General features: G+C 42.0%; 1 protein-coding gene and 1 long non-coding RNA gene across 6 annotated transcripts in view; both read right to left on the bottom strand.

Annotated features, from left to right (window-relative positions):
* C5H14orf180 (chromosome 5 C14orf180 homolog) overlaps nucleotides 1-1,668 on the bottom strand; it is a 37,575-nt gene extending 35,907 nt beyond the window's left edge. The window contains exon 1 of one of the 4 annotated variants that reach the window (XM_085580825.1): nucleotides 1,491-1,668. The gene's annotated coding sequence lies outside the window, so the exon portion shown is untranslated. The remainder of the gene's footprint in view (nucleotides 1-1,490) is intronic. The other 3 variants (XM_085580830.1, XM_085580826.1, XM_085580827.1) reach the window with 3 other exon arrangements.
* Nucleotides 1,669-12,850: 11,182 nt separating this feature from the next.
* LOC146767419 (uncharacterized) lies at nucleotides 12,851-15,786 on the bottom strand. Of its 2 annotated transcripts, XR_014955786.1 has the most exons (3): nucleotides 15,011-15,786; nucleotides 14,849-14,922; nucleotides 12,851-14,753 (listed from the first exon to the last, which is right to left on the bottom strand). It is a non-coding gene; the product is annotated as an uncharacterized LOC146767419 (long non-coding RNA). The 2 variants fall into 2 exon arrangements; XR_014955785.1 differs by lacking the exon at nucleotides 14,849-14,922.
* Nucleotides 15,787-16,123: the final 337 nt, after the last annotated feature.

The following is a 16,123-nucleotide window of genomic DNA, read 5'->3' as shown; positions in this document are numbered from 1 at the left end:
CCTGACTGTAGATGGCCCTGAGCACTCTGCTGTCACTGACTGGGCTCTGATCAGGGGACTTGGACAAGATCATCTTCTAAGGTGGTTAAATACAAAATCCAGTGACAAAAAAGCAGATATCCACCTCTTTTTCTTGTGTGTTTATTTTTACATATGCTCTTTATGGGTAAATACTCTTTTATTCCTCTCTTGTATTTATCCCCAAGCTGTACATCATCTTCTTGCAGGAGTAAGTGAAATGTGAATGGGAGCAAGGGTGAACTTTTGTTCTGAAAGTTAAGATCAGCCAAGATTAATGGTCTTTTTTAAATAAAACTCAGCAGGTTGTGCTGAGTGTGCATTGAGTGTGTATATGACAGGAAGGTGCAAATCCTCACAGAAAAGCCCAGAGAAAGTGCTAACTTAAAGCTTTGCCTACAGCAAAGGAACTCAGGAATATGTGTGGGTCAGCTATTCCAATGGGCTCCATTTGCTTTACTCTTTCTCCTTATGATCTTTTTCTCAGTTTAGAGGTTTTACTCACAGAGGAAGAATTCCTGATGCTGCTAATTCACATACTTGATTGATCTGGGGGTTGATTTGGGGATGGAAGCCATTTACTCTTTCACAAATCCTCCCTCCCCTGGGCTGCCTGCCCAGAGTCCTGCAGGTGTGGGGCCAGAGTCATGTCAGGATGCTGTGCTGGCTGATGGTCAGCGTGCTCAGCACTGTGGCAGGTCCTGCCTCACATCCTCAGAGACTGTTCAGAGCTACATCCATACCTGTCAACCTCATGAGGGCTGGAACCTCTACATCTAGTCAGTTTTTTTCCTATTTATCTCTGAATAAGCTTTGGAAATTACTTTCCTCCCCTTTAAATTATTTTTTTTTGGCACAAGATCCATGCTTCTGGCTCTACTGGTTAAAGAGCCATGGCTGGATTTACTTCCCTCCCTGACTTTAACCTGCTGTTCAAGGCTACAGTGATTGAACACTGCCTTGCAAACCCAACTCCTATATTTTTAACACCATATAACTTTTGCTGGTATTTCCCTAATGGCCTGGGAATGTGAATAATTTTTTTCCCGTGAAAAAACCGCCCATTTATATATTTCTCTTGAGAGACAGCATGATCTGACACTGCCTTTAACCCACAGCAAGGTATTTAATTTGTTGAATGGGTACTAGGAGGAGAAAAACTTATGTAGCACAGTCCATAATAGATAGTCATTTACCAGGTAAAATACTGCCCATATTGAAAATGCAGCAGGATTGAAACAATGGCATTTTCATTCCTTTTCTACTTTTCTCCTCATAACCTTTTTACACAATTTATATGAATTTACATAATATAGCAGCTAAACCTTATAATTAACAAATCAGTATGAGGCAAGACCAATAAATAAATACTTTTTTCCTGTGCTGAATGGGGAATGAAGCAAATGACAGAGTTAAAATATGTCTATGTGGTGAGGAAAGGCAAAATAATTCATGGATAAAAGCAGACTCACCTTGCTGGATTCAGGATTACAGCCAGGATTTCACCTTATGCTGGTTATGGAGTCATAGAATGCTTGGGGTGGAAGGGGCCACTCAGTTCCAGCCCCTCTGACCATGGGCAGGGACACTTCACCACACCAGCTTGTTCAAAACCCCATCCAGTGTGACCTGGGAACACTTCCAGGGATGAAAGGATTGCACAGCCTCTCTGGGCAACCTGTTCTACTGCCTCACCACTCCCTGAGTAAAGAATTTCTTCCTAATAGCAAACCTGTCATTTCAAAAGTCATTAACCTTTGTCCTGGTGAGGATCAAATAAGCACACCAGCAGTATGGATAGCAATCTGAAAACCCATGTCAGTGTTTGTGTGGCTCTCAGTGATGCTGTCACATTTTCCTCTGCAACACCTTGCAACCCCATTTTGAGACTGTGGAGCTCCCCAGAGTTCTCATGGGAAGTTACCCTGAGGTAACCCCAGTGGAATTATTCCAGGGTCAGGATTCCCAAGTGTGATCTGAAAGCCACTGAAATCAATCACCAGAATATTCCTGTTCGTGTCAGAGGAGCAGCTTGCTCTAGGATTGAAATCTCCCACTAATGTAATTATTCTCTGCTAAGGGAGGAAAATGGAAAAGTGAAGATGGCATTTTGTACATCAAGGTCACACACACCATCCAGCTCTCACAGTCTTAAATGGCCCTGTATGGAGCTTTTATTCTATTTCAGACATAAAGATGTGTGAAGTGCATCCCAGCTCTGCCTCCTTCCTGCCACTCAAGGTGAGTTTTGATGGAGAGCTGAGAGAAGAGGCTTTGTACTTCAGGCAGAGGGGGCATTGGGGCACATGGGGGATGAGCACCACATCTGACCTGAGCAGAATTAGGGGCAGGGGATAGAAATTGGGAAGCCTTTGCTGGCTGACCCCACGACAGGTTTCTAACATCACAATGGTTCCCCTGACCCTGCTCTGATCATATATAATCTTTACTGCTGGAACTCTCACCCTCATAATCCTGCTCATTCTTACATTGATCCAGCAGAAAGCACTTTCACAATCAAAAAATATTTCTTTGTTTTTGTAATGATTGTTTTCTTAATTTTTAGGAATTGAATTATCTTTGTTCTGATTGGAGGCACGAGAAAATCTATATCACTACCTAACTTTGTGCTTGTGCTCTGAATGAAATTATGGTTGATTAGTTTCAGTTAAGTTAGTTCAAATAAAACAGGAGAAAATGGTTTCTGAAAAGCAAATAAAACATTAAAAACACTCTGTTTCTGGTCCAAAATCTCCATCTGTAGAAGGTTTGTAGAGATAGTTAAGTTTCCTTTAAAATTCTTCAGCACAATACCTGGCTTGACTATGGTTTAACTTTATCTATTTATTGATTACATGAATCATTCAGTTCCTAAAAAGTCAATCCTCTCTGCTCTCCTCCACCCTCATTATGGACAGAAGTCAAGGTGAATCTTTCCATTAACTTCTGTGATCTTTGGATAAAGCACTGAAACACAATCCTGCGAGTTGGGCATCAGAAATGAGCTGGGCACAGGAGGTTATCTCTGCTCCAGCTATCCCAGTACCAGGGCAGAACCAGGGCAGTGAGACACAGAGCTGACACTGCCCCTGCAGTCAACTTGGAAATGCTTGTTTTATGGTCTTAAAGAAGATTTGCACCTTGGAGAAAATGCTCCTGTAACCAAACAGCAGCCTCTTAATTGTGCCACATCATCGCTCAGTAATAGAATGGTTTAAAAGTGTGACTACAGCAAACAGGAATTTCTGTTTTGCACCAGACCACTTAGAAAGCTTTGTCTTTATGCAGAGCATCAGGACCTTTCTATGTCACATTCTATTTCCATCTCTTATTAAGAGAAAAATTGATTTGGTGTGCCAGGGGCTTCCCATTTGCATTTCAATTACGGATTTCAGTGGCTTCTTAGTCTTTCCAGGCTTTTAAAGGACTAGTATTTCCTACAATATATTCTGAAGAAAAAAAATTTAGGGTTTGAGATGGAACAAAGTTCATTAAAAATAAAGCTCATCATAAGGGCTGCCACCCTCACAGTCAGACTCATTGACAATTGTTTATATTTCCATTGTTTATTAAATAAATAAAGAACTCATTACTCAGAACTGAAAACCACTATATGTGACCACATGACTTCCATGATTTTCCACACCCTAAAGATTTTATTTAAACCAATTTAGCAGTGCTGTAACAGAATCTGTGGGGGGTGTCTGGAAAGGGGTAAAGAAGGTGATAAGGGCAATAGAGCCCAGCTGGGGATATGGGAGTTTGGGCTCCCAGCACTTCAGAGCCTACCAAGGAGCCAGAAAAATGTCCTTCAAGCTCAAATTCCCAGATCTTCACCTTTGCTGGGATTCCCAGGAGCAGAGCCCCAAAACTGAAGTAGAAAACTCCCCACTTGTACTCTGTGGTTCAATTGCATGTACAAAATTTCAAAACAAACTGCTGGTAAGGTTATGAAAGCAGATTGAAAAAAGTCTTCTCTCCCCACTCTTACCCCATTTCTCTCACACTGAGCACATTCTGGATAAAAGCTCTGTGTGCAAATCTCACTCCAGGAGTTTTCTCTACACTCTTCTGTGGAAGGGGCTTTACTCAGGTAAAAGGTAAAAAAAGGTAAAGGTGAGCTCTTTAACACCTTTTCAAAAGTTTTTTAACACAGCATTAAATCACATTTCATTGCTCCATCTTTTTCAACTCAGCACACTTTTTATGAATCATTTGCTTCTCACCAGAAGGGATTTTTTTACCCACACTTATTTTTTTGGTGCACTGTGGGGACTCCTGGCCATGCTGCCATCAGTTTTTTTCATGCCACACACTCTCCCAGGCAGGTCCTTGTGGAGCAGCTCTCCCTGTTCCCTCTACATCTCCTCTGGCAGAGGAAATGCAGGAAATACAGCCTCCTGCATAGCAGGAAGGGATTTCCATCCAGTCCATAATTCATTCTGCTTTTTCCATGTACTGCACATGTCCTTTCTTACCGTTGGAAAGGAAATTAAATAATTACACTGCCTGCAAGAAGCATACTTTATGGCTTGCATTTATGATAAAATTATGGAGCTGTTGCAATGAAATATTCTATCAATACATTAAAACAAAACAAAATCAGCATGGCAATAAAAAACTCTTATTGTCCCTGTTTCATCCCTGGTTTTCTTTTGTTTGTTTTATTTAGTGCCTTTATTAAAATATTTCTGTTATAATACTGGTTTTAATGCTCTATTGTTTTTATAATGGCATGATTTTTATTGTAACATCACCTTCAATTTAATATGTCTTTCCATTATATCTGAATTGCTACTAAAATGGAATTGCTCTTGTTATGGATATAATACCCTTGTAGAAAGTTTTAAGAGCCACTTCTACTACATAATTACAAAAGAAAACCCAGAAAATGGCATAAGAAGAGGGAAATCCTACATGTCCCAACATGGAAATCTGGAGAACAGTGAAGTAATAGTACAGCTGTCCCAAAAAAAGGGAACATTTGCCCAAAAATCTGGGCCTAACTTTACTGAAGTACTTTTAGCTATATATTAGATATCAAACCTGAGGCAGTCATATTTAACAGTAGCTTCTGCTATCATATGTTCCATGTTTTAGTGAAATAATAATAATAAAATAAATTGATGGGCTTTAAAGTTCCACAGATCAACAGATAAGACATGGATGAATTTTATTTCTCATGTGACATTTTGAGGGAGGAATAAAACTCCTTATGTTCACACAGTTCTCTTTTGAATCATTGAAACATATGGTAGCAGATTTATGGCAGTTTATCAGAAGATTTGTATATACATAGATACAAACTAAATATGCATGTAAAACTGTAGCGGGCTCTTTTGCACTCTAGCTGAAATTTATCTCAGGGTGGATCTGCAATTTCCAGAGAGTGAATTATAGTCTGAATTCTGAGTGACAGAACTCACTGCATTGGTTATCTAAGGATAATGCATTTTAATCTCAGCATCTCTCCAGGGCGGTGCAAATTAAAAAGAAAAAGAAAAAGAAAAAAAAATAAAGACAACACATGCACACACACAAACTCCTCAAGCCATTTTGATAAATTTCTATGATCTTATCTCTGCAGAGCATTTTCTTTTAGGCAGGGTAGAGGTTTTTTTTGCTTCAGAGGATAATACGGGAATTCAATCATTGTTTTCCAAAGTGCGTCTTATTTGCAATGGTGTGGTCTGGGCGATTGCCTTGCTCAAAGAGGAGGACAATATTTCAGCTAACAGGGTGGAAATCAATAGCAAAAGATTAAAGCTCAAAGGATGAACAAGTGCAGGTGAACCAAAGGAGAAAGTGACAGTGAGAGCTGCCTCTAAGTGCGATGCCTCAATTAACTCATCGCTGGGCTCCCGACAGCCGGGCTTTCTTCTTGGCTTTGAAGGATTCTTTCCTTTCTTCTGATAGTTTTGCAACTCCCTAGCAATTTCTAGTTGCTGCTTGATCCCATATTCCTGTCGAACCCTGGTCAGTCTGTTTTCCTGCTTGGTGACTTTGCTAACTACATTCTGGCTGAAAAATCAGTTTAGCTCCCTGGGTTTCATAGAATATTTCCGTGTCTGCCCCCAAGGCTCACATACCTGATAGCAATGCCAAGGTGCTTCGTTGCACCCCTTACCCCAACATCTTAGCCCTCCACAAATGCTAGGATACAATCATTGGATTACCGTCATCAAATAAACAAACTACCAGCTAGAAATTATAAGGAAGAAAAGAGAGCTAAATGATATGCAGGCACATGATGAGTACTGTGTGCATTTGGCTCTGCTTGTCTCTAAAAGGAGAGAGAAGGGCTGGAAAAAGGCAGAACAGATGCCCAGATGTGTGGGGAAGGAATGGCTGCACAGATTAGGATGCTACAATTCAGAGAAGATTTGGTCTAGGTAGGATATAATTAGAGGTTACAAAATGAGGAATGGCATGCACGGGGCAACAAGGGAGGAACTGCTTTGTGCATCTCCCAGTTGGGGAGCTGGGGAGCAGCAGTTAGATTAACAGGTTTGAAAAACGAAGAAAAAAAATTAATTTCCAGTGTGCATTTAAGCTGAAAAACTCCTCCTTGCAATACATTGTGGCTGCTGAAATAAATATGATGAGCTTGCCCTCACTAGAAGTTTGCATAGATATAATTTCTGGGCATTTGCTGGTGTACAGGAGATTTTTAAGATGTACTAAGGTCATTATACACCTCAGTATGTGCAGAGGGAGAGAGGGCAGAGAGGGACAGAAGAGGGAGAAAGAGGGAAGGAGGGGGAATTTTGGCCACTGGCATGTTTTCATGGAAACACATGGTTATCACAGCCTTGACAGCTTTACTTACTTTTGGGGCTGGGATGAGCAATTACCTTGACAAATTATGTTTGGCAAACTGAAGTAAACAGGCACCTTTGCCAGCCTGTTCCTACCGTGGCATTGTCCTGCACTCCCCCATCCCAGTCTCACTGACTGCCCTTCACTGGCCCTGAGTTACTGTCACTCCTGTCTGGGACAGTGAAAATATGCCAGCACTGATCCTGTACGTGCTCATAACACTTTAGACTCCCAATGACCACAGAAAATTTTAACCCTTAATTGAATTGCATTTGGTGCAAGTCTGGGGGCTTGTACCTTAGGTACAATCACCTTTTCCCAGCGTTTAGTCCTTCTCTGCTGTGCTGGCTGGGAGCAGAACAAGATTCCCAAGATGCCCCATTTCAGTGGGGTTCAGCTAGGGCTCTGACTGTGAACAAGGCTCTGACTGTGATGGCAGAGATTTTGTCTGGACTGAAACTGTGGATTATTTTTCAGGATGCACAAAAGCAAGTCCTGGTATATTGTCATACATTTGGTTCTATTGCAAAGGTTGAGAATAAGTATATTTATTCTGAAATGATGACAAATTTTATGCAGTCTGAGGATTTGGGAAAAAAAAAAAAAAGGAAATATTCATGTCCAGGACATCCCCTCTGTCACTGCAGGTGACAGATAGGTTTCTTGGCCCTTGCTCCAGTTCCTTATGTAAATGGATAACAATTCCTGAAAGAATTTCCTTACACTTCTACCTGGGTGACTGCTTTTCTTTCCTGAGCCGTGTGAAGCAGACAGGCAGAAAACTCCAGGCTGGGATGTCTACCACTGCTGAAGAACTGGGAATAAATCCCTAAGTCTATGTAACATCTGGTGGAAAATAAACTGGGCTGAGACAGGGGATAAGAGTGACAGGTTTTGATAGCCCTTTTCAGGCTTAAGCTCTACAAACTCAGCCTACATGAAATTCCCTTGGAAATTCAAAGGTAGAAATGCTCCACATCAGGTCCAGTAGCAGAGCACTGGCGTGTCTGAGCCTCAGCAAAAACCAGAGGCAAAGTAAATACCTTGAGCAAGTCTCCATTCACAGACTGAGTGGTAGAGATGTGTAATTTTCTTCTAGGGAAAGCCATTTGGATGAATTTTTTCCCCAAGATAAATCCTTACTTACTACGTCAAGGACAGCAACATAAAATATATCCTCTTTTTCCAGCCACAAGAGAGAAGCACCTGTGAGCAGAAACCCACAAATGCCAGGTGGCTTAGCACCCTCTTTTAACTTCTGAGTTTTTATGACCAAAAGAAGATTCATGGTTTCCTATTCCCACTTAGCTTTGCTGAAGCAGATGTGAAAGGTTGATGTTTCCAATAAATGGCACTAACACCCATTGCACATCAATGATACCGAAATGGAGGCCATGAAAAAAATTTGAAGGGCTGAAAGGAAATAAGGCTGTAGCTTAAAAAAGGGCAAAGTGCAGCCACAAAGAGCACACAGAAATAAAAATCAATCTGTATTTTTCTCTGCAAATTATGAACTGGTGCAATGATGCCACAGGAATTTTGGTGTATATCTGGCCTTCAGGCATTTTTGGTCTATTCCTGTAGTTTTGGCTCTGTAAACTCATAACAGCAGTTGTGTAGAAATGTTTTGCTGACACCATGTGTGAGGAGAAAAGAGTAGGAGGAGAGTCACACTCACAGCCTGTTCTCTCATTTTACTGTCTCCCACCCCTCCCAAAATGCAATTTTATGACACAAATTCAAAGTTGAAAGTTTGTGACTAAAAGCAATGGCAAGTCAATCAAATTACGATTGGTGGGGCATTTTTTGTGGTTTTTTTTTAGGGGGTGCATTTTTGTTTTGTTTTGTTTGTTTTTCCTTTCAAAATTCTTCTAACTGGGATCTTTCACTAAAATTTGCAAGGATTGGAATCTGTTTTAATTCTCATTATGTGCAACATTCCCACCAGGTCTTTTCTGACTTAATATTAATTTACTCCTATTTTATGGACATAGAGTAGTATTGACTGATAAACTCTTCTAAAGGTCCCCAAGCACTAAAAGCTGTCTGAAGGAAGAAAAGTAGGTTAACTATAGGATTTGGATGACAAAAACACTTCCTTAGGGACTCAAGAATCACATTCTCATTTGTGTGAGAGGACAAATGCTGATGAATATATATAAATACTTTGGCACCTCATGTAGTTTGTAAGGTCAGAGTTTCTCTCCTGCTCAGAGGCATGAGACCAGTCCTCATTTGCTTCTGGGGGTGGTGCTGGACACAGCTCTCTTTGAGTGTCACAAACCCTTGGAGTCACTGCTCCAAATACTTCATGCTGGGGGGAAGGTTCTGGAGAATTTAACCTCTGCTGGACATAACTAAAATCCAGCAATTTCCACACCAACAAAAGCTCCTCCTCAGGAAAGAGAAAACACAACATGCAGAAGAAATGTTGCCCTGCCAGGACACTGGGTGTTTGAATATTTCCCAGCCTGGAGACACAGTGAAGTCCCTGCAATTTTCTGATACCAAAAATTGCACACTGACCTCCCATGGCAAAAATTGCACCTGCAGCATGGCTCAGGTGGCTACTCTCATCCTGATTTCCTTCCAGCCCTGCAGTACTTCCCTGCTCATAACTCAGCAGCAGCAGGTGAATTCACAGCCTTGCACTGACACCAGCCCAGAAGCAGAGACTCAAATCCAGCAAGCTGAAGACCAAAACACGCCACTGGTATTTATTAACATAGCCTTGTAAATCAAACCAGTCTGCCTGTCTGGTGTCTTGTCCAGAAATTATTGCCTCATTCATCTTAGCCATATTAAGCAGGCCACATTTATCAAGGTTGCATAAAAAAGAGATGTATAAAGACCATTCCTGGACAATACTTACATGCAGGTATCATGCCTACAGCAACTGTCCATTTTGCAGGGATGCACAAGCTGTTTGACATTGCTAGGTTGTATAGAACGAGAGGGGAAAGTGCTTATCCGTGTATAAGTGTACAGGCAGGGATACAAAAAACTCAGAGGTGAAACTTCAAAACTTAACCACAAAGGCTGAATGAAACACGCTAAGCTCAAAGAAGTTCCTATGTTTGTGTGGATATTTTGGTAAAGATTTTGTGGAACTGTATCCGGTAACAACAATATTCTCTCTATGCTCCCAATATCTTACTGGGAACAGGGAGCTGTACCATATAGATATTGTCAGAAACACCTTTGTATTCTGCCAGTCACTCATCTGCTGAAGCCATCATCACCAATGCTTTGACTTGGATGAATTTCCAGCAGGACAGAGGCTGCATTTCACTGGAGCCAGCTGCCAAGCACTGTCCCATGTCTGGCTACTTGGTGGCCAGATCCCTCAGGAGTCTTTTCACCTCTTCCACTGACCACTTTGCCAAAGTCTGGGACAGTAGGTCCAGGACAATTATTGAAGCTATCTGTTCCCTTTTACCATTCACAGATTATCTTCCAAATCAAATGCAAGAAAATGTTAAATAGTCCACATCAAGTCCATGAAGTGGAATCATATTTCTTTTCCTGTGATTTGTGATTGCTATGAGGTCTAGTACATAGCTGGACTCTGTCAGAGTAGTATATTATTGTGCTGGGCAGTGCACAGTCAAGCAGAGTCCCTGCCACTGGAGTTCCCACACTGAGAGACAGTCTTTTATTCAAAGAATTTATAGTCTAATCAGAAAAAAAAGCAGGAAGGTTGGGAAAATGGGGGTAGCAGCTTTCCATGAACACATATCAATAGAGCTTCTTCACAGAGAAAGTCTGTGAAACTGTTTACATTGTTTTTTTATTAAAAAAGGATATGAAAATGGATGCTTTAAAAATGGATGTTTTAGAAAAGTAATTGCTTTAAAAATTAATCTTTTTAATCTACTTTATTGAAAAAAGTTATACAGAAGGCAGTGCAATTGCCTTTGGGAAAACTTACCTATTTTTTTAGACTTCACCATGAAAATCACAGTATAAAACTTCTAATTTCCAAGATGATCAAAATTATACATGTAAGATGATATGCTTGTGAGTATTTGTAAATACAATATTTTGAAATTTTTCCTTTAGAATTGTAGAATATTTTTACAGGTTTTTTTATTTTTTTTTTTTTAACCCACTTCACTATCTGTAACCCCACTTTGACTTAGTCACTGCCTGTATGTTTCGGATGACAGAATAAATGTTAAAACCTTTTACTTCTTCAGCAACAGATTTTCCATACATCACTGTCACAACCTGAAGGCCTGAGAGCCAGCAAACCTCTTGAGCTTTCTGGAGACAGTTATACCATTATTAGAAATCTAAACATGCCAGAACCCCAGGACAGGTGTTTCTGTCTTTATGGGTAAAGCTATTATACCTTAAACCACTCCCTGCTCCATGCTCAGGCAATGCTCATATGAAATTTGAGAAACAAATTACAGCACAAAGGCACCATGGTTTATGGTTGCTTTTTTGGGACATCCTGTGGACTGGATTCTTTCTGAAAGGGGAATTCTACTTGAGGAAGAGATGTTGAGGTTTTATGACATTTTCTGTATTAAACTGAGAACCAGATATTAAAATTGCATGTGTGTGTGCTGCTAAGTGTAGGACAGAGGAACAACCCCTCCTTGTGAAAGCTGATATTCCCAGACAGGGATGCAGGAGGTTCAGGGTCAGTTCCTTGCTCTGAACCTGCAGAGATCCCACTCCAGACCCCTGGCTGTGCAGCCAGCCTTGCACCTGGGTCTTGTGGTGGTTTCCTCAACCAGGAATTCCCAAAAAAGGCTAGATGAAGATGATAGTTGGCCCTGTTGTGTTTCATCTCCTGAGTTGTGGCTGTGGTGGTACCTCTGTGTCCCCTGTATCACCGTGGTGAGGTGCTGGGTAATGTTTCCAGCACACTGAAACCTGTAGGTGTACAACCCCCAGGGGAATGGGGACAAAGACAGGACAAGAGAAAGCTTAGAGAAGAGGAGGGATTGATTAGGTCCTAACTGTTCACTGCATGAAATACACCTATTGTATATAATGTATATAAATGTGGTATGTTCATAATAGTGGCTAGCTGCTGCTCATGGCCACTACTCAAAACCAGATGAGATGAAAAAAGGAATTGTGTTAAATGGAGGGAGGGCAAAACACCTCAACAGGCTGGGACCTGAGGAGTCTCTTTTGCAGAAAAGGTTAAAATATGGGCAGAGCAAACATTTTGTGCAGGATTTTCAGACACTGGTGAATCTCTTTTCAACAACAGTCCTCTCCAGAGGATCTCCTGAATCTCCCTCTGACACATCATTTCTACCTCTTAACATTTTGGTTCTTTAGATAATCTGTCATCCCAGCCAGCAGACCACTGCAGTATGAAGTTGCAGATCAGCCCAGCTTTTGCCCAGAATGCTAAATCCCAGCAGAGCAGCTGGGTGCAGTGTGACACCAAACAGCTGCCTGGCTCCTGACCCTCAGCTGAGCTGGCCTGGGGCTGTGCCATGGGGATGCTTCCCTGACTGGGGTGCCCCTGCACCTCATCCTGCATCCTACCCCTGTATCCTCATCCCTCTGTGAAGTTACACTGCACGTAGGAGGGGAGGGAAGCAGCAAATATGTTTTCTGGCTGTGTCCACAGCAAATAAATCACCGTGTATGAATTATGGAGCGAGATTGGTACACAGCATGATACTGCTGTTATAAATGCCGGGGTTATTAGTTATGCTGGGATGCTGGAGGAGACAAATCAGTGTGGATGGAGTGTGGATGTGCAGCACAAAGATTAGGGATGATGGATTACTGTTGCCTGTCTCTGGGATGGCAGCACTGTCTGAGATCTGTGTGTGGCCAGGCAGCCCCAGAGCCAGAGAGGCAAAACTCCCTGGTGGAGCTGGGGAGATCTGGTGGCGTTATGTGGGTGGTCATGTTGGGATGCAAGGAAACCAGGATTCACCCTTATTTCTTATTTCCTGCTGCTTCTGAGCAACAAATGGAATTGAAAATGCAAGCCTGTGCAGCAGCAGCTCTCTCAGGGGTGACTGTGAGTAAGTGACAGGTATAAATTGTAGCCCCTGCAAGCAGTTAGGAGGCCCGTGGGAATGAGAGGCATCATAACATGAAAATGAAGGTCAGCTACAATGCCATGAACATGCACTGATCACCCAGTATATTACAGGGTCTTTAAGAACTAGCAGAGGTGCTCAGTCTTTTGCAGCCAAAAGGGGTCAGAGGACAGCTCAGTGATGCCCATGAGAGCCAGGGATGTCTGCAGGATGGGGCAGAGCCACAAACCCCTTCCAGGGTTTGGTGTTTCTGTAGCTATCAGGCAGGAGGTATTTGCTTTGGGCTTTTTTCCCTGTAGTACAGCTCTCTGGGATTTAGCAAATATGGAACAGGATAGTAGGAGGGAAATGGTGACTCTACCCCAGCAATTAAAGCCCAGTCTTTCTGTGATGTTTCTATTCAAATTGTGGTAAAAATAAAAAAATCATCTTTATAATGACCCAAACACAGCTTATTTTCACTAAGTTATTTCACTAAAATATATTGGAATAAAAATACAAGACCAGAAAGAGCAACAAAGCATTTACATGGATCTTATTACAAAGACTTTCAGCCAAAGAGATCCACATTTTACTTTCTTTTTAGTTGTTCTGTGCTCAAAGGACAAAAAGACAACTTTGAGGAGGAAACTTTTCTCAGGTAAAATATTCCCAGGTAAAACATTCAGAACTCTATGAATGACTTAGAAAAGTACTATTTTCCCTTCAGAAGAGACATGGTTTGTTTGGCAGCTATTGCCAGGCATGTAATGTGTAATAAAATTACTTGCAAAGATTTCAGGAAAAAAGGAAAACTGGATCAGGACTAAGCAAGGTCCATCAGAGACATTTTTATTTGCTGGGACAGGGAATCCAAGGGCATCAGCATGCATCTGGGACAGTCTGTGGACCCTGCTGTGTTCTCTTGAGCAGAGGCTGGTGGGCTCACAGACAGATGTGGCAGACAGCATTTGCCTCTGGGCTGTTCCTCACCTTTCACTACCTCCAATTCCCATCTAGGCAGAGCTGGGAGGCTTGTGAGATGAGCTGCCCTGAACCCTCACCTGCTCCTCATGGACTGCTGTCTGCATGCCAAGAGTGCCTTGTGCTCAGGGACAGATACCTGGCATAGCACAATTGCTAAAATGAGCTTTACTTGCAGATGTAATGGACTACATGGATGGAGTCCAAATGGGGAGATGCAACAGCCACTCAGCAGTGAAATAAATCCCCAAACCCCAATCTAATGTGTAAAGACATTTTTCACAGCTGCAGATGAAGAGCCTTCTGGTAACAGCATAAGTCTCTGGGAAATTCTGTCGGGATTTTGTGGGCTCTGATCCCACTGTACCCTAATTTCCATTGTCCACTAGGGCTCTTATGTGGGAGAATCTGGTTTAGTTTTCAGTCCAAACCATGCAAAAGGCAAATCCTCATCATCCCCTAGCAGATGTGATGGGCTGATCATTATTGAAGATGATGTATTTGGGATTTGTAATTAAAATTAAAGCTATTTGGTATAGAACATGTAGAATTTAATTCCTCTCATTAGATATCTTAGGCTAATTGTTGTATCCAGCAGGGAGCAAATAGCATTGTAATTGCTTGATATCTCATGCTGGTTTGATTAGAAGATGATAGGAATGTGAAAAAAGAGAGATAACTCCAAGAAGAGCTTTATCTTTCTTTCTTTGACTTGTAAAATAAAATTAAAATTTTCAAACTGACTTTCTCTTGCTGTCTCAGTGAGGTTACTGGGCTGAGGGGTGAAAATGCTGGTTTTGTTCACTCCTGGAGAGGTACTGAGTTGAATGGTGCTGTTTTAGGGATGCTCTCAGAAGGCGCCCATTGGACATGCAGAGGAGCTCTCATGAATGCTCTTTCCATCCTTCTGTCAGGGAAACTGAGGAACTGAAAGGCAAAGTGACAGGTCTCATGTCAATAACACAAAGAATAACCCCAAAGACCTTCCCATTCCTTCTGGGTTATACAGCTCTGAAAATGACCTTGTGGAGTTTGGAAAGGTGCCCTTGGCTCCATGACTGGGCTCCTGTGGCTCGCATTGGAGGCACCCAAAGTGCTGCAGGTTAGGATGGATGTGAAGGGAAGAAATTAGGTGAGCAGAAAAGCCTGACAGGATTTGACTTAGTGGGAATTTGAAGACTCACCACCAAGGAAAACTTTCCATGGAAGACATAAAGGCAGGGAAGCTTTGTGTCAGGCACCCACAGGCCTTGGGAAAATGAAAATAGCAGCCTCTACAGCCTCTTCTTTCTGTCCATAATATGAGATTTTCCACATTCCCCTGGTGCAATAATTGATACAATTACCAATTGAGGAGCCCAGCTCAGCCAGCCACCTGCATGCCACTCATCAGTGTGCAGCTCAAAGCCTGTGCAGGGAACTTCAGCCCCCAGCAATGACCCTTTCATTAAAAAACTGGCTGTGCATAGCCCTGTCACAATGAAAGAGGCAGGTCATACATCAGTCTTTTAAAGGAGTTTTTATGGTTCTTGCTGCTTCAGACTCTGAGCACCTCGTAATCTTTATTAACATCCTCTTCTCAGTGTTTCTACGAGGTGAGAAAATGCCATTGCCTTGATTTTTGCAGGTGAGGAAAAGAGGCTGATTCACACCATCCTTCAGGTGCTACAGATATCTTCTGATCCTACACCAAAGTATCCCTGCAAGCACCTGAGTTTTGCACCTGGGCAGATCATCTCAGTTCCAGGAGTTAAAGTAATGCCTAGCCAAGGCTGAAATTAGCTCTGTAAGAATTCCAAAGAACTGCTATTTAACCAGAAAAAGGTGCTGGGGGCAGGATCATGGTGCATATGTGGAGCACAGTGATTCCCAAAGCAGTCAGACTGGAGCTGCTGTACAGGGATGCACCAATCCCCAGCTGCCCCCTGTAAGTGGAGCTGTGACACAGGATGAAAGCAGGGTCTGGGAAGCAATCTCTTCTGCCCTGCCACTGTGTTAAAACTGGGCCTTTTTTGATGGGCTTCATAAACTTTTTAAGTGGGGTAAATTTTCATTTGTGTATCTGAATATTCGATATTTATTCTTTTTCTACCCTCATTTTTAGTTTACAAAGAGAATTGCTACTGCGTACTTTCAGCCCTTCCTATGTGGTGGCAATCTCTTATTAGAGGTTTTTTCCATCTGTGCTACCAGCTATGACTGGCTTTTGCTAATTGAGGTATGCAGGCACCTTCTGTGCCTTCTGCTTTTAACTGTTTTAAGCCATCTCCCCACACACACACATTAAATAAGCTTCA

Source organism: Lonchura striata, chromosome 5, assembly GCF_050655825.1.
Source record: "Lonchura striata isolate lonStrDom1 chromosome 5, ASM5065582v1, whole genome shotgun sequence".
Lineage (NCBI taxonomy): Eukaryota > Metazoa > Chordata > Aves > Passeriformes > Estrildidae > Lonchura > Lonchura striata.
Note: the sequence above shows the minus strand (reverse complement) of the source record. Positions and strands in the feature narration are given on the sequence as shown.